Below are 24,989 nucleotides of genomic sequence, written 5' to 3'. Positions count from 1 at the left end.
GGAAAATATCAATTCCAAGCTGGGGATTGTCTGCAATTGTCTGTGTGGAGCTGGACATTTTCCTCACGTCTGCATGGGTTTTCTCCAGGTACTCCAGTTTCCTCTTACATCCCAAAGATGTGCATGTTAGGTAAATTGGCATGTCTAGATGGTCCCAATCTGAGAGTGTGTGTGTGTGTGTGTGTGTGAGAGAGAGAGAGAGAAGAAAGAAAAAAGAGAAAGAAAGAAAGAAAGAAAGAAAGAAAGAAAGAAAGAAAGAAAGAAAGAAAAGAAAGAAAGAGAAAGAAAGAAAGAAAAAGAAAGAAGAAAGAAAGAAAGAAAGAAAGAAAGAAAGAAAGAAAGAAAGAAAGAAAGAAAAATACCCTGTGATGGAATGGCATCCGGGCCAGGGTTGGATCCCACCTTTCTTCCTGAGCTACTGGGATAGGCTCCAGGCACGCACGACCCTGAACTAGAATAATTGTGGGGAAGTTGAAAGCATTCCTCCTAAGAACTGGAACACGACTAGGATGCCTACTCTCACCATTCCTGTTCAGCTTAGTACTAGAAGTCTTAGCTAGGGCAATCAGGCAAGAGAAAGAAATAAAAGGCATCCATATTGGAAAATAGAAAATGAAATTATCTCTGTTCACTGATGATATGATCTCATATATAGAAAACTCTAAAGACTCCACAAAAAACTCTTAGATTTGATAAATGAATTCAGTAAAGTTTCAGGATACAATATCAATGTACAAAAATTAGTAGTGTTTCTATACACCAATAATGATCAAGTTGAAACCCAAACCAAGAAGGCAATCCCACTTACAATAGCTACAAATAAAATAAAATACTTAGGAATATATTTAACCGAGGAGGTGAAAATTCTTTACAAGGAAAACTATAAAACAGTGATGAAAGTGGTTGTAGATGACACAAGCAAACAGAAAAATGTCTCAAGCTCATGGACTGGAAGAATTAATATTGTTAAAATTAAAAAAAAAATTGTCCATATTGCCCAAAGTAATCCACAGATTCAATGCAATCCCTATCAAAATACCAATGTCATTTTTCACAGAATTAGAAAAAAGAATCCTAAAATTTATACAGATCCCCCGAAAAGGCTCAAATAGCCAAAAAAGTCCTAAGCAAAAAGAACAAAGCTGGAGGAATCACATTACCTCACTTCAAATTATACTACATGGCTATAGTAACCAAAACAGCACAGCACTATTTAATAGACACATAGACCAATGGAACAGAATAGAGAACTCAGAAACAAAGCCACATATGTAGAGCTGACTGATCTTTGACAAGGTCAACAAAAACATACACTAAGGAAAGGATACCCTTTTCAATAAATGGTGCTGGGAAAATTTGACTGCCATATGTGGAATGATACTAGACCACTGTCTCTCATCATATGCAAAAATTAACTCAAGATGGATTAAAGACTTAAGTGTAAGGCCCCAAACTAAAAATGCCAGAAGAAAACCTAGGGAAAACTCTCCTATACATTGGTATAGGCAAAGAATTCATGACTAAGACTCAAAAGCATGGGCAACAAAAACAAAATAGACAAATGGGACTTTGCTTCTGCACAGCAAAAGAAATAATCAACAGAGTGAACAGACAACCTGCAGAGTGGGAGAAAATATTTGTAAACTGTGCATACAACAGGGGACTAAAATTCAGAATTTACAAAAAACTCAAACAACTCAGCAATGACAAAATTAAAAATCCAATAAAAAGTGGGCAAAGGGCATGAAAATATATTTTTTAACAGAAGACTTACAAATGGCCAACAAGCATATGAAAAAGATGTTCAACATGCTGATCATCAGAGAAATGCAAGTTAAAGCCCCAGTGATATATCATCTTACACCAGTCAGAATAGTTATTATTAAAAAGTCAAAAAATAACAGATGTTGGTGAGGCCGCAGAGAAAAGGGAATGCTTATACACTGTTAGTAGGAATGTAAATTAGTACAACCTCTATGAAAAACAGTATGGCTATTTCTCAAATAACTAAAAATAGAACTACCATTAGATCCAGCAATCCCATAACTTGGTATCTACCAAAAGGAAAAGAAATCATTATATAAACAAGATACCTGCACTCATATGTTTATTTCACTACTATTCACAATAGCAAAGATATGGAGTCAACTTAAGTTTCCATCAATGGATGGTTGGATAAAGAAAAAGAGCACATATACAACGTGGAATGCTGTGCAGCCATAAAAAGAACGAGATCATGTCTTTCGTGGGAACATGGATGGAGCTGGAGGCTATTATTCTTAGCAAACTAACTCAGGAACACAAAACCAAATGCCACATGTTCTCACTTATAAGTAGGAGCTAAATGATGAGAACTTATGAACACAAAGAAGGAAACAACAGACACTGGGGTCTACTTGAGGGTGGAGGCTGGGAGGAGGGAGAGGAGCAGAAAAAATAAGTATTGGGTACTAGGCTTAGTACCTGAGTGATGAAATAATCTGTACGGCAAACCCCTATGACAGAGGTTTACCTATATAACAAACCTTCACTTGTACCTCCAAACCTAAAATAAAAGTTAAAAAAAGAAAATGTGGTATATACACATAATTCAAAATACTACTCAGCCAAAAATAAAGAATGAAATTATGTCCTTTGCAACAACATGGATGGAACTGGAGGTCATTATCTTAAATGAAACAACTCAGAAACATAAAATGAAATACCACATGTTCTCACGGATAAGTGGAAGCTAAATAATGTGTACACGTGGACATAGAGTGTAGAATGATAGACACTGGATACTCCAAAGGGTGGGGAGCCGCAGGGGAGATGGGTGATGAGAAATTACTTCATGGGTATAGTTTACATTATTCTGGTGATGGATACACTGAAATCCAAGACTTAACCACTACGCAATATATCCATGTAACAAAACAGCACTTGTGTCCCTTAAATTTATGCAAATAAAAATTATCTTACTTGTTTTTATTAATGTTTCTTAAATGTATGTATAGCTCACATTTATTTCAATGTTTAATATTGGAACTGTTTTGGGTCTGTGAGTAGAGGTTTGGTGATGTTTTTGTGACCAAAAATATGTTGTAGAAACTTACTCTTGTTTATGTCAATTTAAAACTGGTTTCATTATACTATACTGTTTCATTTAAAGTCGAAGTTTCCAAGAACATATCAACAGCATGAAGCAAAAACTGTAGTATTATTCAATTCTTACTTCATTATTAAACTTTTCATTGCACATATCTATCTCATCTCCCTTGGTAGACTAGATTTCTTGAGATTAGGATTATACAAGGCATTTTTACTTTATTTAGAGTAACCAACGCTCTCGGTTTGCCTCGGACAGAGGAAGTTCCCATATATGGGACTTTCAGTGCTAAGACGAGGGAAGACCCTAGTAAGTCACACGTGTGGTTCACTCTGCTTTACATCAACCTTCATATTTAGTTAAATGCCTAATAAAGTTAATGGATGAATTTTTCTTCCCCACTTCAATTTTAATCACTGATTTTATTTCAGTTTATCATTACTTAAATGGGGCAACAAATCATAAAGAAGTATAATTAATGACAGTAATAATTGAGTTATAGCTATTTCCTATTTTAAAATTTTAGTTTTGTTCATAATATATGCCTTATTTTACTAATATCTGTGATGAAAGATTGTTAATAAGAAAGTGATATTCTCCACTTATACACTGCTGTTGGGAATGTAGATTAGTACAACCTCTATCAGAAACAGTATGGAAATGTCTCAAAGAACTAAAAGTAGATCTACCATTCAATCCAGTAATCCCACTACTAGATACCTACCCAAAGAAAAAGAAGTACTATATCGAAAAGACAGCTTCATGTGTATGTTCCCCACAGCACAATTCACAATTGTAAATACATGGAATAAAACTAAGTGCCCATCAACTGATGAGTGGATAAAGAAAATGTGATACCGATATAGATATAGATAGATAGATATCATTGAATACCACTCAGCCATACGAAAGAATGCAATAATGTCTTTTGCAGCAACTTGGATGGAACTGGAGGCCACGATTCTAAGTGAAGTAACTCAAGAATGGAAAACCAAATATCATATGTTCTCACTTATGGGTGGGAACTTAGTTGTGGGTATGCAAAGGCATACAGAGTGGTACAACGGACTTTGGATACTCAGAAGGGGGAAGGGTAGGAGTGGGGTGAGGGATGAAAAACTACCTATTGGGTACAATGTACACTACTCAGGTGATATGAATACTAAAATCTGAAACTTCACCCCTATACAATTCACCCATGTAACCAAAAACCACTTGCACCCCAAAGCTATTAAAATAAAGAAATTTAAAATAATAATAATAATAAATACTTCCCCCACTTTATGGAAAAATAAGTGGTATTCTCAATCATGCAGTCTAAATGGTGGTTTGCTCCTGAAGTTCCGGGACTATGTGAATTATTTTCAAACTATATAAAACATACTGTAAAGATAAAGCCCCAAAGCAACATAAGAATGAATTTTGAAAAGTAAGTTTAAATTATTGTGACTTTCTTGCATAATTTAGACTTCTGAGTTCCCTCTCTAAGTACTTTTTTCCTCCAAGAATACAATTCTTTAAATTTTAAAGCTGGTTAGGCAATTTGGGATTCCTCTGGGATTTTGACACCAAAGCCTCCACTGACATTTTGAGGAGTTAATGGTTATAATTACTTTGCCTGTAGCAATATCACTGCCTTTAAAATAAAAGCCTCAGGACTTTTTTTAATGTATTAGATTACATTCTACTCAAAAGGACAGGATTTACTATACAGAAAAATGTACTAAGAGTACACTGATCTTTCTTCACAAAGTCTCTATTTTTCTAACATGAATTTTAAAACTATTATCACAGATTAATGAAAAAATTTATTCCGCTAATCCTCCGTTTTTTAAAAATCAAAGTTCCCCTGGTATGCCAACTTTTATTTTTATTTTTATTTTTCAATCAGTCACTATTCTTTGTGGTACAAAGAATAGTGCTCCTTTGGTAGGATGGGGGTAGAAATGCCCCAGACTCTGTCAGATGAGACTTGGGACACTTGGTCACAGCTGATAAATAACAGCAGGGAGACCAATGTTTCCCTGCAGTGGCCAATGGCATTGTAGCATAGCCCCATAACTTCTGCATAGCATAGCACCATAACTTCTGCATAGAAGAGAAGCCAAACACCATGGTAAATGTGGCCCTTAGGCTACACAGAGCTCCCCACACAGAGCAAAGAAGCAGAATTTAGAGCCCAGAAAGGGGTAATCATGAATAAAAATGGCACAGCCCAGGAGCATTTAGGTACTTGAATAATTACAGTGGGTCTGGGAATGGGCTGCATAGTGGCTGACATATGGGATGATGTGAAATGTTCTGGAAAGGGTAGAACACATATTACGTGACCATTTCAGACAGGAAGTGATACTTGTCTCGGGTCCTAAAGTAACTTGGTCAAAACACAAAGAGAAGAGATTAGCTGATAGCTAATCTAGTGCTCTTCCTACTGTGACATGCTGCCTGAAATTCTACATTAGTATTCTGTTTTTTAAAAGTGTCTACTGATAAAATGCAAGTATTCCTGAGAAGGATATAACTTAAACCTAGCATTAGTTATTACAGAAAGTTATGTTCAGGAAGTCAAGAGCTTCCGGTAAATTGCAGTATCAGGTTTTTTCTAATGATAGAACTGGGCAGTTTTAATGGTAGAAAAAGAGGATCTGAGGACAGCACCAGGGGCTTCCCAGGAATAAGACTAAGGGAAGAGAAATGCTCTGGTGAGTCAGGGAATCCTAAATTTCTCCTTGGACCTGGGAGGAGAAGGCACTGTAAGCATGAAAGCAGAGCCACAGCAAACTGAGCCTTTCACTCAATTTCATCCAAGATCAGCCTGGATCCTCATTCTGCAGAAAACAAAGACTGTGGGTAAGAGAAGATGGGAAGGAGTCAGAGATAGCAACCATGAGGGTTTTCTCCAAGGTGGATTGGTCACTAGAACAGACTGAGGCCATCTCTGTTGGAGAAGGCCTTCACATCAATCAGTACTGCAACTCTAAGACAGCCTGGTACCCTGATTTCATTCCTTCCTCTCTCCAATCATAGGCTTAGTTCCTTTCCAATTCTTTTCCCTCACTGCACCGTTCTGCCAGCACTTTGTTTTCACACCAGTGGATAGGTGTGTGTGTGTGTGCGTGTGTGTGTGTGTGTGTGTGTGCATGTGGCAGAGAGAGAAGTAAAGTAACATAGGAAATGCCTAGTATGTTCCAGCTGCTCTGTGAGATGCATCATATACACATCACTTTATCATCACAAGACTTTATCATCACTTAGAGGCCAGTGTGGTGGAAAGCATTGTTCTTATAAAAAAACTGAGGAAACTGAGGCTCAGGGAGCCTAAGCAATTTTCCCCAGGTCACAGAGTTAATCACTAGCATAGCTAGGATTTGTATCTAAAACTGTCTGATTCCAAATTTGATTTTCATCCTCCCACACTGCATTGACATAATTAGGATTCTTATTTCTTTAAAAAAATTACAGTCTCTATTTTTTCAGGACTGTTAAATATACAGTACATTATTATGTTCCAATGCATAAATATTTTCAATCAATAATATCCATTTCACACCAGAGATGTGGTATTGTATACTGGAAAGAGGGTTAGCCTGGGAGAGTGAAATTCGAAGCTGTGACCTCAGCTGCTAAATCTTGAAAGCCATTTAAGCTCCCTGTGACTCTGATTAATTGTCATCAAAAAATTAGAATTGCAATTTTCCATAACATGACATAAGCAAATGTAAAGAGCCTTGTAAGTTGTACACCATTATGCAAAAGGAAAATAATAATAAAAGTAAAATGAGGACAACTACTCAAACGTTCATCAGCTGGTGAATGGATTAAAAAAAAACTGTGGTACAACTCTACAATGAGATACTGTTAAGCAATTAAAGAACAAACTACTAATACATGCAACAACATAGATGAATCTCATATGCATTATGCTAAGTGAAAAAAGGCAAACTCTAAGGCCATATCCTGTATGATTCCACTGATATGACATTCTGAGAAAAGCAAAACTGTCATGACAGAAAACAGATTAGTGGTTGCCAAGGACTGGAGGTAGGAGAAAGGATTGAGTACAAAGGAGAGTAAAATAACTTTAGGATTGATGGAAATATAGTATAGCTAAATTGTGGTGGTGGTTATATGACTATATGTGTTTGTCAGAGTATTCAGAATTGTATACATAAAAATGTGAATTATACCTCAATGAACCAGAATTAAAAAAAAAAAGTAGAAGAGGGTGCCAAACACTTAATTCTAACTAGTTATAAAATTCTGATTTGATTATTTTGAGGAACCATTGCACCCTGATACACAAGATGCTTTAGTTCCTTTGGAACAAATGTTTGCTCTGAGTTAGACAGCATCTTCGTGATCATGAATGATTAATATGGCCTCCTGCTCAAAGATCTTTGCAGATTCTTTGCTGAGAGCCATATTCTCGGTCAGCTTCTTTTTAAAGCAATCTCTGTTTGGCAAAGGTTGTACCTTTAACTTGATGCTTCAAAAGTTTTCCAAGCTGAACCGCTTTCAAAATGCAGGATGCAGCCAGGCACAAGCTCCTCCTGGCATCTTGTAATATGGAAAGAACGGACCTTGTTATCTCCCGAAGAGAATATCCAAGAGCTCAGCCATAATTACCCGGCTCTGGAGTCTGGCTTGCCCTTCCTTAATGCTAAGCAGGCTGCTGCTGAATCAGAAGAAAGCCTATAGAGGCTTTTATATTTGAAATGGCAAACATTTCCAGGGTAGGCATTCAACTGACATTAGCAGGGCTTCCCATCTCAAAATCAATTTGCAACATTTCAGTTTTGAAAGGTAAAGGCCAAAGGGATAAGAGCTAGGTTTTTAGACAACAGAACTACATTACCTTTCTGATCTGAAGTATATTTTTAAAAAATAACACACATACTCTCACTGAGGAGTTCCATTTTTTTTTTTGTTTTAACTTGGGAAATCTATTTCAATTTTTTCTACATGGATTTCAAATACTTATTTTTGAAAGTCTTGATAATGGTAATTATTGAAGCTATGAATTTAAAACCCCCAACCATCAGACATTCTTAAATAAAACAGCATTTTCATTAGATTTCTAATCTGTGCCTTTTTTCAATTCAGCAAGGAAATAAAGCCGTTAGATATTCAAATATGTATAAGGGAAGCCCCAATCTTAAACCTTGTGAGTCCTCTGATTAGCCACTACAACAATCTTGAAGCTGAAGACAATAAATTTCCTTTTACTTTTTTAATCCTTTTTTATCCCTACATTTGACCAGTTTCTTGCACATTAATTTCATGTGATGAGAGAGCCCCATTTTTTACAGTAGAGAGAATTCCTTTTCATTCCTGTGGAATGCTTTTCAAATAATTTTGCTAATTCCCCCAGCCACATCCCATGCAATTGGCAATCTCAAAAATGCAAAGCTTCCATCAGAGAGGCCTTTGCCAGGCACACAGGCAGCTTTAAGACTCAACCAAGCATTTAGACAGTGTTCCCACTCTGGAGAAATGACTGATTGGATGGATTAAATGGGCTTCCAAAGTGATTTCCAAATGGCTATAAAAAAAAAAGGAGGCTAATTAAATATAGTCATCGAGAGCAGTACTTAACTCATCAAGTTCCTGTGTTATACATTCTTCTCAAAGAAGCCATGTGCTCTGGATTTCTCAATAAAAACAGGAAAATGAAAAAGAGTGTAAATGTCCAGTAACATTTAGCAAAGGTTTAGCAAACAATGGGACATCAACCAAAAGGAATGCTATGTGGTCATTTAAAATAATAATTAGGAAAACTTTAGGAATATAGGGAGATCTTATACTACACTAAAGGAAAAAGAAGACTGCTAGGTGGTGTGCTCATTACAATGATAATCCTGTAAAAATGTATGCTTGTGAACAATTAGAATCTAATAAAATATACAGAAATTGTAATCGTTCTGTTTAAATGAGGGGTATATGAGTGAGTCCTGTATTTTTTAAATTTTTCTCAGTGCTGTGATTATATCCTTTTTTTAATTTAAAGAATGTTTTTCTTCTGCACTCTTCTTACTGGAGATAGGAATATGAATTGTGACTTGACGTGAGGCATTCTGATCACCATGAATTCAATCCAAGCTGCAGTGTTGCCTAGCAACAAGATACTTTTCCGCAGTGAAATTCCCCAGTAGCAGAAACCTATGAAGTATCTCCTGAGGAATTCCCTACCTTAAGTACACCCCATATTCTTATTACCCTGTTCTCATATTCCACTGCTTTGGGGAAATTTCATAATATAATCATGTGGGAATATTAAAATTAGGAGGGATGCATTTTAAAATCCATAGCCCTAACTGTTAACCTCTCTGCCTTGAAGCAGGAGAATAGAGTGAAGGACACTTCTAGATTTCTTCCGCTCTCCAATACTCCCCCAGATAAGAACAAGGAAGGAAAATGGTGAGAGCTTTGATTTCTAAATTTTATGGATGACAGCTTGCTTGACATGGCTCTAATCAGATGTAATGTTTCCTCTTGTTTTATTAAGAGTTTCTCTTTTTAGATATAATGACATAATTTACATACTACAAAATTCATCCTTTTAAAGTGTACAGTTCAGTGGTTTTTAGTATATTTACAGAGTTGTACAACCATCACCACAATCAATTTTAGAACATTTTTATCACCTCATAAAGAAACTTTGTACCAATTAGCATTCACTCCCCATTTCTTCTCAGCCCTCCCCTCGACCAGGCAGCCATCAATCTACTCTCTGTCTTTGTGGATTTGCCTATTCTGGACAGTTTATATAATGGAAACACACAGTATGTGGTCTTTTATGTCTGGCTTCTTTCACTAAGTATAATGTTTTCCAGGTTTATCCACATTATAGCATGTATCAGGACTGCCTTTCTTTTTATTGCTGAATAATGTTGTATTTACATATGTATACCACAATCTACTTATACAATTATCCATTGATGGATATTTGGACTATTTCTACTTTTTGGCTATTACGAATACTGCTGCTATGAACACTTGTGCACAAGTTTTTGTATGGACACATTTTATTTCTCTTGGAAATATACCTAAGAATGGGATTGCTGGGTTATATGGTAACTCTATGTTTAACACTTTGAGGAAATGTCAAACTGTTTTCCAAAGTGGCTGTGCCATTTTACATCCCCACCAGCAGTGTATAATGGTTCCAATTCCTCCACATCCTCACCAACACCTGCTATGTCTGCCCTTTTTGATAACAGCCATCCTAGTGGTTATGCAGTGTTATCTTATGGTTTTGATTTGCATTTCCATGATGGCTAATGATGTTGAACATCTTGGCATGTACTTATTGACCATTTGTGTATCTTCTCTGGAGAAATGTCTCTTCAAATGCTTTGCCCATTTCTAAATTGGGTTATGTGTCTCTATTGCTAAGTTGCTTTTTCTTTCTTTTTTTCTTGTGATATTCATTGTGGAGATGTGCTGACATAAAGGCTTTCACAGGTCCCAAAACACTCAGCCCAAGAAAGTTACCACTGGTTAAGGAGGAGAAGAGAGGGCAGTCACTGTACATCAGTGTCAGTGAATGGAGACACGGCAGGCCCCAGGGAATGCTCCCACTGAACACACTCAGATCTGTCTGCTATCCTCACATCACCCCTGAAATTAGAATCTTGCTATTCAGCTTCCACAAAGCACAATGCCTGCTCTTGCTCTCAAACAGCACTGGGAGTGGAGGATGGAGGGAGACTTTCTACTGTAAAAAGAAAAGAATGGCCATTGCCACCTCCCACCATCCCTTCATCCCCCTCCCCACCGTGGTCAGATTCTGTGCCTCTGCCTGTTATATTGCCCACTATTTAACTCACTGTTTGCGACACAGCAGTCTGACAAATGATTGACAAATAAATGAATGTCAAAACTTCTTTCTTCATTTAAGTAACAGTGGATTGGGACAGGAGGCCCATAATTTCTGCTATTGCTTGCAAATTCCCTATATGCTCCATTTTTAACACATATTTAACACTTAATGCTCTGAGCATTTTGCAAGAATTAATTTAATCCTCACAATTCTGTGATGTAGGCAATGTCATTATCTCCATTTTACAGACGAAGAAACTGAAGCATAGAGAGGCAAATTAACCTGCCCAAGGCAAACAGCTGGTGGATAGTGACGGTCTGTGCTCTCAATTGCCATGTGAAGCTCCCTCACCACGTTTGTTTTAATATATGCCCCTTACAGGATTGTGGAGGACAGGAAGGCAATGTTGGAGCCTATGTCATGTGAAGGTGTCTCTTCACAAAAGATAGGTTCAAAAAAGTCATCCAAAGCACATTTTTGGTAAATAAAATCATATTAAACACACAATTTGTTTTAAAATTTTAAGGGAACCCTGCCATGAATCTATTCCCCAAAAAAGAATTCTATGGTGACACAATGTCGACTTTTTTTCTGTGTGTTAGCACTTGCTTTCCTTAGGGCAAGTTATGCATTTATTGTTGATAAAATGGTAGTCCCTAATTTGATTTGGCACATAGCCAGCATTCTCTAAATGTTGAATGGAATTGAATGAATCAATGAAGTAATTCATGTGCAGTGCAGAAGGTTGCAGTTTCCTTGTCTGGACCAGTCCTCCCTCAGAGAAATAATTCATCCAGGCCTAGCAGGCTCTTGGGGACAAGTGTAATGTCCTTGCCCCACCCCCCTCCCCAGAGGAGCAAATCAGCATTTTGCCATTATCATCATAGAGGTAATGATAAGTATAATAAGAAAGTATAAGGTTTATAGAGGATTTGCTATGTGATAGATACTGTTCCACGTCATTATGTGGATTAATTCAAGAATCCTGCACCCCTGATCCTCCCCATATTTCCATTCTGTCAAATATATTCCAACTTTACTTGTCTCTCTATTTCACTAGTTAGTCCATTTCTGGGTCTATGGCAAGCAGAGTGGCAGGTTAAACCTGAGGTATGTAATTCAGAATGGTGATTCCTCAAGGCAACCTAGGGTAGCACAGCTGAAGTCCACATGGGAATTGTGGCCAAAAGGGACCAAGACCAGAATAAAGCTGGGCCTTCATTCCAGTCAAAGACCACAAGGAACACTTCTGATGTTGAACAAGCTGGATTTATTACTCATTGCAGTGAGAGAAAATGTACACCCTGGGGAACCATGGGGCATCTCCGTAAGAGGATGTTAGAAAAGACTTGTTTTAGGATTGGGGCTGCTAGGCGCTTTGGGGAGGGTTTAAGGAAGCAGTGCTTTGCTCTGAAATGGAAAGGAAACAGGAGTAATTCTACGATTGAATGTCTTAATACATCTTATCTAGAAGGAAGGCTAAAATGAGGCTAAATCTGTGATTGGCAAAGAAGCAGCAGTCATTTATATTAACTTGGAGAGAGACATATTTGATCATTTATGTGGCTTGGGCAATGTTTGTTTTGTCTGTGTTTAAATATGGTTATGAAATGGTCTTGTTTTTGTTTTAATCCATTATGGCCATCGGGCAGCCTCACCTGATGTTGGTGTTCTAGGAAATAGTTTATGTTCAACGAGAAAACACCAAGGCTAAGCTGTTAGTGCCAGGCCAGCTCAAAGTAACGCCAAAGACCAGCTGATGGTACCAGGCCAGTTCCCAAAAGGCAGAGGCTGCTTTTATTTTGTCCTCAGGGAAAATATGGAAAGCGTCAGATTTAAAGATGAAAGAGTAATATGCACTGCTGTCCTACACAAGCTCCACTTCTCTCTCTTTCTTTCTTTTTTTTTTAAATTTCTGTAGAGATAGGGTCTCGCTATGTTGCCCAGGCTGGTCTCAAACTCTTGGCCTAAAATGATCCTTCTGCCTCTGCCTCTCTTCTTCTTTCATAGTAGAACTTCCACTTTGTTTGAGGATCTAGCCTGCCTCCATGCAGAAATGCCCTTCAGGAGAAGTGAGCCCCACTGCCCAGCTCCAGAAGAAGACCTAAGTGATCTTGGGATACTTCAATTCCCTTGATAAGGATTGGTTCAGAAAGGAGTATGCGACCTAACTTTGGCCAATGATTCTTGAAGAGTGTTCTCTTTGGGCACCTCTGAAAAGGGAACCTCTATTCTTAAGAGAGAAACACAGGAAGACATAGTCTCTTTCATCTCATTTTTCTCACTATGATGCTACCAGTCTGAGGATAACGCCAACACTGTAGACTCAGAACAGGAGATGCTAAGAACTTGGATTAATGATGACAACAAAGTTGCTAAATTAACCAGCCCTGGAGACTCCTTACCTTAGGACTTTCAGTTATGTGAGATAATACATTTCTTCTTACATGAAAATACATTTTATTTCATTGGACATAATAAATTTATTTTTTCTTTAGCCATTTGAGCGAGAATTTTCTGTTGCTTGCATCCAATATATTCTTAAAAGGTGGTAAGAATTAAAAGAAAAGATGAAAAGTCAGGGTGGTAGCCAAAAGAGAGAGGACAGGATGAAGCGAAGTGCAAAACTAAATTATGTGGTGTAGGATTTTTCTCTTGTGTGACAGCTTAATGGGATTGCAGTCTACCCGCCTTGAATGTTATGGGCAACAACCTCAACTCTTCCCTTATCACTTCTCTAGATTAATCAATGCCCTTGACATCCTGTTGCATCTACTTTATGCAACCTCAGCTTACATAGATAAATTCCTCCAATTGTTTCTCCACCCCAGATCGTAGGCTGCCAAGCACAGCTAGAGGTAAGAAGTGTTTCATTGTAATGATAGGTTGTACTAAAAATCTAGACTTCATATCTGTATGAAGACCTCATTGTCTAAAAATATTTTATGTTGTAATTATTATTTTAAATTGAAAAATTAATATGTCCTTCTTTTAAAATAAAAAAGTCAACAGAAATGAAAAGGTAAAATAAAATGTGAAGATTAGTTGTATCTTTCTAGACTATTTTTTTCAGACACATGCCTATATGGATGCAGGTGCAAATATACACACAAACACATACACATGTATTCACACACAGAGATTTAGTTTTGATTTGATTTTTATGAAAAAAGCAAAGATACTCTGTGCCGAAAGAAAAAATATAAATTAGTAACATCCAATATGTATCCTTTCAGATATATCCTATACATATACAAATCTTTAAAATTATAGATATGCCTATATAAACACACAGTTTTGTTAGGTGATATTTTTCCAAAAGAAAAATGGGCATGCCATAAATATGATTCTTTTCACTTTAACATAATATTGCTATCTCTTCACACCAACACCTATCTGTGCCATCACCTAATACAGACTTCCATCTAAATAAGATCCCATTGTGGGGTTGTACTGTATTTTTATTTCAGTCAATTGTCTATTGACTAGGAATTTATGTTATTCCAATTTGATGTTTGTTTTAAACAATTCTTCAGTGGACAACCTCACATATTCACTTCTGTACATATGTGAAATTATTTCTACACGGCAAATTCACAGAAGTGGAACTTCTGCATCAAAGTGAAAGCACTGGTTAAATTTCAAAAGATAATGCCAAATTGGCCTCCAAAGATATGTTAGCACTTTACACTCTCACCAACAGTGTCTGAGATGCCAATTTCCCCGATTAACAGTACTACCAGCTTCCTCCCAACTGCTTCTTGACCAATATTTTACTCATCCCTAAACACATCTCTAACCCATTCACTGAAATTGCAATTCTAAACTTGTAAATTTTCTCAGGTCTCCAACCAACTCTCTTCCTCTCAGCAAATAGCCTTTTACTTGTCTGAAAACATGGGGCTCACCCAACAAGCTCTGCCTTATCAACTCGTCTCCCTTCATCTTCATTCATCTTCCACTTGTTATGCTAAATCATAGACAGAGCCAGGTCTTCTACCTTGCCAAGGCTGGCTCTTTCAGCAGTGCCAGCAGACCTATCCTTCTCTTGCTCTTCTCTCCAGGATCATTACAATTGCCTCCTAACTGGGTTCTCTTACCCAGGCTCTCCCATCTCATTGAGCCTCTATATGGCTGGGACACATCAAATTATGTCAGCCTCCTGCTAAAAATCCTGTCTTGGCTTCCTAGTGCCTATGGAAGAGCATATAATCAACAGGCGCTATTCTTTCCTCTCTGTGCCTTTGCTCATTTTGTTCCTTTTTCCTAGAGTGTACTTCTTTCTGCTTCCAATTGAAGCTTTCCACAGGTTTCAAGGCCCAACTCAAAAGCCTCTCCTCCCTGAAGATTCTCCAAAACACCGAGGTAAAATTGGCCCATTCTTATGTACCCAGAGCCTACATTTCTGCTTTATTTTAGGCTGTTACCCTATCACACTTTTGACTGTGTACATACATATTGTATGTACGTACAATTGTTATCTATGTACATACATATTCATCTACACAGCTATAAGATGTATTTCTTTTAGCTCAGAACCATAATTTTTTTATACTTTAGCACCTGGCACAATGAAACTGCATAAAAATCTCTCAAAACTGTTTTGTCAATATGTTTATTAGTGCCACAAAAATAGAAAGAACACTAACATTTGTTCAATATCAGACATCCAGATGGTGTATCATATAAATAAAACCTATTTGATAAAATCACAAAGAAATATTTAAATAAGGAATTATTATCTTTTGTGAAAAAAGCAAATGATCTCATATATATATATATATATATATTTTTTTTTTTTTGAGACGGAGTCTTGCTCTGTCACCCAGGCTGGAGTGCAGTGGCGCGATCTCGGCTCACTGCAAGCTCCGCCTCCCGGGTTCACGCCATTCTCCTGCCTCAGCCTCTCCGAGTAGCTGGGACTACAGGCGCCCGCCACCACGCCCGGCTAATTTTTTGTATTTTTGGCAGAGACGGGGTTTCACCGTGGTCTCGATCTCATATGTTTTTAATACTACAACCTGTAAAATATTATATCCATCTCTTCCTGTCTCCATCATGACATACTGTTTTTCCTCCAAATCTCATGAATGGGATACTCAAAACCTGCGTACATACACACATAATGGCTTAGCCTTATAAACAAGAACCAGAATCTTGATAACACAGCACAACTTCCTTGGCTTTCTAGGCCCCCACCATCACTACATCTCCAATTAGGATTAAAGAAAAGATAATAGAGACAATGCTGAGTTTGGTGATGAGAAACCAAAGAGAGCCTCCTAGTCAGATCATCTCTTACTAGGGAATAAGTGCGATCACTCACTTCATTTTGTTGAGAGGGAAATGTAAATAATTACCACATCTAAACACATTAATTTTTTCTCCAGCTTTATTGAGGTTTAATTGACAAATAAAAATTATATATACTTAAGGGGTATGTGTGTGTGTGTGTGTGTGTGTGTGTGTGTGTGTGTGTGTGTGGTGAAAACCCTTAGGATCTACTTTCTTAGTAAATTTCAAGTATACCATACCGTATTATTAACTATAGTCACTATGCTGTACATTAAGTCCCCAGAACATATTCATCTTATAACTGAAACTTTGTACCCTTTGACTGACATCTCCACATTATCCCCTCTCCCCAACTCCTGGAAACCATTGTTCTACTCTCTACTTCTATGAATTCAACTTTTTTAGATTCTACGTATAAGTAGGATTATACAGTATTTGTCCTTCTGTGTCTGGCTTATTTCACTTAGCATAATGTCCTCCAGGTTCATCCATGTTGTTGCAACTAGCAGGATTTCCATCTTTTCAATGCTGAATAATATTTGTGTGTGTGTGTCATAATTTATTTATCCATTCATCTGTCAATGGACAGTTAGGTTGATTCCATATTTTGTCTGTTGTGAATAGTGTGGCAATGAACATGAGAGTGCAGGTATCACTTTAAGACATGGATTTCATTTCCTTTGGATGTATACCCAGTAGTGGGATTGCTGGATCATGTAGTGGTTTTATTGTTAATTTTTAAAGGAGGCTCCATGTTGTTAAAACCCCTTAATTGTTGACCCCACTATTCCAAATTTAAAATTTTAATACTTGATACATGTAAAATTAGAAAAGACATGTTCATAATGGAAACATAATGAAAAGTGGTAAACAATAATATTTATCACTTATTGAGTAGTTACTATAGACCAGACACATTGGGCCAATATTTTACATATAGTCATTCATTTAATCCTATCCAAGTGTAGTAGATACACTCACACACATATTGTAAATCAGGAAAATGAGGTTTAGAAAGAGTAAGTAATTTGTCCAAGGACATGTAACTAGTAAGTGGCAGGATACAAACACAAATATGCCTCTCACCCAAGCCCGTGCTCTTTGTCACTACTCTACACCACAGACACCATGAAGAAAGCCCATCCTTTTGTAAAGCGCTCTGCAAAAAAAAAAAAAAAAAAAAAAAAAAAAAAAGTTTCGAAAAGTACACATATGTCTCCTTTGTTTGAGCCCAAAAAATCGGGGATTTATTCTAAGAAAATAATCCTTCTTCCCACTCCAACATCACTGCTGTTGAAGAATTTGTAATGTTCTTTCAATACTCCATTTGTTCCACTCTATTTCCCAGCCCCTTCCAGACTAGTTCTGATTGATGGCTGTGAACAGGGGACATGTGTCATTCCCAGGTAGAAGCAGTGAAAGGTCTGTGCATAATTTTCCAGTCTCTTCTCTTTTGCCTAGACACACGTTCCAGACGACAGCTATCATACTGTGAAACCTCCATCAGCCTGGGTGCTCCTCCCTCCAGTGACTCATGATGAATGTGTAGCATGAACAAGAAACAAGTCATTATTGCATTAAGCCACTGGTACTTGGGGATCAATTTGTTATTGAAACATAAGCTAGCCCATCCTGGCTAATATACCTGCCAAATAACAAATAATTTTAAATAGAAGAAAAAGCTTTATGTACAAGGGTTTTTATTGCAGCATTAAAAAGAATTAAGATCATAAATGTCCAAAACACAGCCAAATAAGCTATTATGCAACTTAACAGATAGTGAGGCTGCTTATTAAAATAAATGCAACAGTTATGATATAATATTAAAGGGAGAAAGCAAATTACAAACTGTTATCTTCTTTGACATGCCTACCAAAATAAAGCACCCATACTGAACTATAAAGAGACCTGGAAAAACAGTAAAACCAGTATTTTGATAAATGGTGGAATAAAAACGCATGAGCAACATTGTTATTTTATGATGTTGTTTATAAAAGAATGTATTAAAATTTATCCTTTTCCCATACCCATCACATCAAATTAATACTTCCCTTTAAGTAATACATTTCATAAGGTAAAACATTAGAAAACCAAAATAGAACTGTTGAAGTAAAGGAAAGCTTTAAGTTCATAATACTGGTTTTAACATAGTTATAATTAATAAAAAGAAATCAGATACTAGCAAGTTAAACATTCATTTCTCTTCATTTGGCCAATTGAGAAACTATCTCTCCAGATCAACTCTCTCCTTACTTTCATGGCCTTGCTGAGGTAAACTTAAATCATTTACTATTTTGTTCTTAACGTGTCTGTTCTACACTATAGTCTGCTGACCTACTAAGGAAGTCCCAACTATAAATAATGCAGCAAACATCTCTTGAAAAAGTTAATTAAAGGCAGAAATTTAATTTAATCAATGGAGAAAAAACACCCTAGCTTGTAAATATAAAGATATGATTTTAGGATATAGTCACTGTATTAGTCCATTTTCACACTGCTGTTAAAGACATACCTGAGACCGAGCAATTTACAAAAGAAAGAGGTTCAATGCACTTACAGTTCCACATGGCTGGAGAAGCCTCCCAATCATGGTGGAAGGTGAAAGGCATGTCTCACATGGTGGCAGACAAGAGAAGAAGAGGGCTTGTGCAGGGAAACTCTTATTCTTAAAACCATCAGATATCATGAGACTTACTATCATGAGAACAGTATGGGAGAAGCTGCCCCCATGATTCAATTATCTCCTATCTCCCACCAGGTCCCTCCCACAACACAACATGTGAGAATTCAAGATGAGATTTGAGTGATACAGCCAAACCATATCAGTCACTGTTCCTGTTTCCCTCCCAAAAATGCTGTCTAACTTGTTTTTGGCATTTGAAAGAGGACTGAAATTCTCACTTGTTGGAATCTTCTTTGTAAGCCACCAAAAAGAATGACAGACCCAAGAGATGCCACAGAGGGAATGCTGAGCACAAGACTTGCTTCTGATGTACTTCCATAGATCTCTTGTAGAATGACTCACTTGCAAGTGAAATTGCTTCAGAGAGCATCACCTATTTAATTATAACTGCTATTTCCAAACTTCACCATAAGACAAATGCCTTAACAATGACTCTTATCCCAAATGGAATGTATTATAGTATTGGCTTCTTATAGCTAGTATCCCAGTACTGCTTGGGCCATTTGGAGTTGGAGGCAAACTGCTTTTCCCTAAGATCAAAATTCTTACTGTGGAATTCACAGGTATTCTTGACATAGAGCTCTAGATTTGGCTTTAGTGAGTCAATAGAAAAAAAATAATAATAACTAAATAAAAACAAGTCTACTGCAGTGCCATTGGGATTTAGTTACCCACAGATAAGCTTGTCAAAAGAAAGAAGTAATGTCTTCTTCAAGATCAATTGTAAGGACCAACTTCAAAGAAAATAAATCACAAATAGAAAACACCCTCTGGAGAAAATCAAGAAAATGCCACCTATTGACATAATCATTTCACCAGAGACAATGCTTTACTTTCAGAGAAGTTGACTGAAGAAATCCACATATTCATCTAACATTGGAACCTAGATTAAAATGTCAATAAAAATTATTCCTGGTGACACTGAAATACTGCTCAAAATATAATGTTTTAATAATATCAGAAATAGAAGATATAATGTTAACAGTTTGAAAATGCTTGACATTGTTCTCCATGTTTAAGACGATTATCTAGAAAAAAGTATTTAAACACCTGATGAATTTTACTCATTTGAAATAAGAGGTTTGTGGCAGACAGTATTGATTGCCTACCCAGAAAACATTTTCTCCTTCATCTTTGCTAAGAAAACCTCAGTTAGAGTCCTTTAGCTAGAAGCTGTTAAGAAATAGTATTCCAAATGTGGAAATAAGGCAAAATAATGACTGTCTTTCAATGTCTAACAGGCCCAGCCAAAGAGTATTTATCTAATTATCTAAGGAAATGTACTTTTGTTTGACTTACAATTTACTATTGATTCATTAAAGATAGATATTAACTTGTAGAACATGAATAAGTTGCAAGGAATTCCTGTCTGGTAAAAAAATAATAATCCCTAAGGTTACAGTTTTATAGTCCTCTAGGGTAATAATCAGTTTTGTGTCTATTTTGGCAATTGCATTTCAGCATTCTTTTTTTTTTCCTTGACGCTGTCACTCTCTTCTAACTACCTTTGAACTAGCTTTACTATTTTGATGGCTCCCTCATTAAGGAGTTATCTTTGACATGTGCTCATCCTATGCTTGTATGAGAGTCATATTTTTAACCATTTAAAATTTGGAGTTTGACAGTATCCAGCTCCAGGGAATTAATTCTGATTAATCTCAGACATTTGTGGCATTCCTCTATCACTTTGCCAGTAATTGTTCTAGGGGTGAGGATATGGACCAATTCTGATCAATAAAACATAAAGAAAATTCTGCTATCATGGCCTTTGAAGAATAATTGTTGCTTCTGAAAGAGAGATAATGAAAAGAAAGCCTCTTTTTCTTCCACTTTCCATATGTTTTGCTTAAGATGGTATTATACAAAACTGAGGCAGCCATGCTCATGGGAGGAGACATCACTGAATACACTGAAGATGACAGAGCAGATGAATCCAAGGAAGACCTGAGTCCTTGACACCATTGAAGGGCTGCATGATAACCCTGAACCACCTAGTTCTGGGCTTCTGTTTAAGTAAACAACTAAGTCTTATTGGTAGTAGATATTATTAGACAAATGTTCCATTACTTGCAGATAAAAGCTGCAAAAGTAACAGGGAAAAAATGAAATACAAAGATATTATTTGCTTTCTTAGTTGACACAAAATAATTTCCAGAAATCTTTTGGTTTTAACTTTATACTACCCCCAGAATGCAATCAGAAAATATGGAGGGATATTTGAATTTACTGCACTATGGTGGTGGGCTGGGGGCTGACAGGTGTAAGAGTAGAATGAGAATAAACTATCACCCAGAAATATGCTTGGCCCATTTCAAGAAGGATATTTCTGAATCATTTCTTGAATTATGAATATTTATTTAATGTGGTATATATACACCATGGAGTGCTACTCAGCCATAAAACAGAATGAAATAAAAGCCTTTGCAGCAACTTGGATGGAGCTGGAGGCCATTATTCTAAGTGAAGTAACTCAAGAATGGAAAACTAAATATCATATGTTCTCACTTATAAGTGGGAGCTAAGCTGTGAGGATGCAAAGGCATAAAAATGATATAATGGACTTTGGGGACTTGGCAGGAGAAGGGTAGGAGGGTTGAGGGACAAAAGACTACATATTGGGTGCAGCATACACTGCTCAGGTGATGGGTTCACCAAAATCTCAGAAATCACCACTAAGGAACTATCTATGTAACCAAAAACCACCTGTACCCCTAAAATTGTTAAAGTTTTCAAAAATAAAATTTTCATTTAAAGAAAAATAAAGAATACTTACTTGATTGGCTAGCTTTCCATCCCCAATTATCTAGATCGACACTGTCAATAGCTGCTCTACAACTCTTCTAGTCTGACATGCAGACCTTACAAGCCCTCATTTGTATTATTGTTGTTTCAACAAAAGTGCCTTCTCTGGGTACTTTATGAACATTGACATCCCATTACTTTAGTTAGCTCAGAGTTTGCAGATGTAAATTATATTATACTCTCTGTAATAAACTTAATTACAGAAGCTTCTGATGACTGTGATTTACTTCTCAAGGGTGACAGAACTCTTTGAATTTCCCAGCAACGGACACACATTCTGATTAAACAATGAATATACTCTATATTTTTGAACACTGCGAACCTGAAAGTATCTTTACAAAAGCATCAAATAATTTTGATAAATGCTTAAGTAAAATATATACAGAGGTAGAAAAAGTCTTTGAGAGATCATCCAATCCTACTCTTGGTTTAAATGTGAAGAGAGTGAGGTCCAGGGGAGTGTTACCATTGATCGTTTTAAAAATGCAAGTGTTTTCATGTTTCCTAAACCAGTCAGAAAAAAGAGCAGCTTTAAGAAATGTTTAGGGGGAGATTTTTTTCTTTTTCTTTTCATTTTTTAGATTTTTATTATTAGTTCTGGGGTACATGTGCAAGACGTGCAGGTTTGTTACATAGGGAAACGTGTGTCAAGGTGGTTTGCTGCACCTATCAACCCATCACATGAGTATTAAGCCCAGCATGCACTAGCTATTTTTCCTGATGCTCTCCATCCCCCTACCTCACCTGCCTAGAGGCCCCAGTGTGTGTTATTCCCCTCCGTGTATCCATGTGTTCTCATTGTTCAGCTCCCACTTATAAGTGAAAACATGTGGTGTTTGGTTTTCTGTTCCTGTGTTAGTTTGCTGAAGGTAATGGCTTCCAGCTCCATCCATGTCCCTGCAAAGGACATGATCTCCTTCCTTTTTATCATTGTATAGTATTCCGTGGTGTATATGTACCACCTTGTCTTTATCCAGTCTATTGTTGATGGGCATTTGGGTTGATTCCATGTCTTTGCCATCGTGAATAGTGCTGCAATGAACATACGCGTGCATGTATCTTTCTAATAGAACAATTTATATTCCTTTGGGTATATACCCATTAATGGGATGAGTGGGTCAAATGATATTTCTGCCTCTAGGTCTTTGAGGAATCACCACACCATCTTCCACAATGGTTGAACTAATTTACCTTCCCACCAACAGTGTAAAAGCATTTCTATTTCTCTGCAGTCTCACCAGCATCTGTTGTTTTTTGAGTTTTTGATAATCATCATTCTGACTGGCATGAGATGGTATCTAATTGTGGTTTCAATTTGCATTTCTCTAATGATCAGTATGTCGAGCTTTTTTCATGTTTGTTGGCTACATGAATGTCTTCTTTTGAGAAGTGTCTGTTCATGTCCTTTGCCCACTTTTTAATGGGGTTGTTTTATTCTTGTACATTTGTTTGAGTTCCTTGTAGACTCTGGATATTAGACCTTTGTCAGATGGATAGATTGCAAAAATTTTCTCCCACTCTGTCGGTTGCCTGTTCACTCTGATGATAGTTTCTTTTGGTGTGCAGAAGGTCCTTAGTTTAATTAGATCCCATTTATCAATTTTTGCTTTTGTTGCAATTGCTTTCTGGGATTTCACCATGAAATCTTTGCCCTTGCCTATGTCCTGAATAGTATTGCCTAGATTTTCTTCTAGGGTTTTTATAGTTTTGGATTTTGCATTTAAGTCTTTAATCCATCTTGAGTTCATTTTTGCATAAGGTGTGGGGAAGGGGTCCAGTTTCAATTTTCTGCATATGGAGAGCCAGTTCTCCCAGCACCATTTATTAAATAGGGAATCCCTTCCCCATCGCTTGTTTTTGTCAGGTTTGTCAAAGATCAGATGGTTGTAGATGTGCAATCTTATTTTTGAGTTCTCTATTCTGTTCCATTGGTCTATCTGTCTGTTTCTGTACCAGTACCTTGATGCTTTGGTTATTGTAGCTTTATGGTATAGTTTGAAGTTCAGTAGTGCAATTCCTCCAGCTTTGTTCTCTTTGCTTAGTACTGTCTTGGCTATATGAGCCCTTTATTAGTTCCATATGAATTTTAAAATAGTTTTTTCTAATTCTGTGAAGAATGTCAATGGTAGTTTAATGGGAATAGCATTGAATCTATAAATTTCTTTGGGCAGTATGGCCATTTTCACAGTATTGATTCTCCCTATCCATGAGCATGGAATATTTTTCCATTTGTTTGTGCCCTCTCTGATTTCCTTGAGCAGTGGTTTATAGTTCTCCTTGAAGAGGTCCTTCACTTCCCTTGTTGGCTGTATTCCTAGGTATTTTATTCTCTTCGCAGCAATTGTGGTAGAAGGGAAATAACAGATACCACTAGAGGTGTCATTCTCAGTACAAACCTAAGACACTCCCTTAGGACTCCCAGAGACCGTTAGGATAAATCTGAGTAGCATTGGGAAGAACCAAGGAAAGTCTGCGAACTATAAAGGTGATATTAATCTCATCTATAGACTATAAAATATATATTATATATGCAAATATGGCTGTTTAAACTGGCTGATACAGGGTTTCATGTCCTGCTCAGAAAGCACTAGAAACATGCTTTACTTCAACATGACTCCATTTGACAATGGCTAATGTGACACAGATCATCCTTATTTTCCCTGTGGCATCAAACTGAGATAGACACAGTAATGATATCCACATTATGCTTTATCTCACGTTGCTCACTTAGTGGCTAAGTTGCAACTATTCACCCTACTACCCAATTAATCCTTTTGCACAGGATGTTAAGCAATATGAAAATGTAAGACTCCAATATGTTTTCAATGACCTTAAATTGTACATATAATAAGGCATTATATGATTAAGTTCATGGGCTACAAAAACTAAAGTAGTGCACCCCACTTGGCTTAATTCTTGGCACAGAAAAACTCACTGTGAGTGTGTGTCTGTGTGTGTATATACTGAGTTTTCTGTGCCAATTAAATTATGTCCCACAAATAACCCAGAAACGCAAAGAAAAAGAATGTTGTAGGTCAGCTAGGCCCTTGCTACCCAAAGTGTGGCCCCTGGACCAGCAGCACTGACATCACCTAGGTGGGAGCTTGTTATAAATGCAGAATGGCAGGCCAATCTCAGACCTGCTAATCAATATTCATTTTAACAAGATCCCCCCGGTGATATACATTAAAGTTTGAGATGTGCTGGTCTGGTTGACTTCCTTTATTTGACACATGAAGTTACTAAGATCCAAAGAGAGTAAACGATTTGTCTGCCTCTCAGACTTCATACATTTTTCT

This window comes from Symphalangus syndactylus, chromosome X (genome assembly GCF_028878055.3).
Source record: "Symphalangus syndactylus isolate Jambi chromosome X, NHGRI_mSymSyn1-v2.1_pri, whole genome shotgun sequence".
Classification (NCBI taxonomy): Eukaryota; Metazoa; Chordata; class Mammalia; order Primates; family Hylobatidae; genus Symphalangus; species Symphalangus syndactylus.
Note: the sequence above shows the minus strand (reverse complement) of the source record.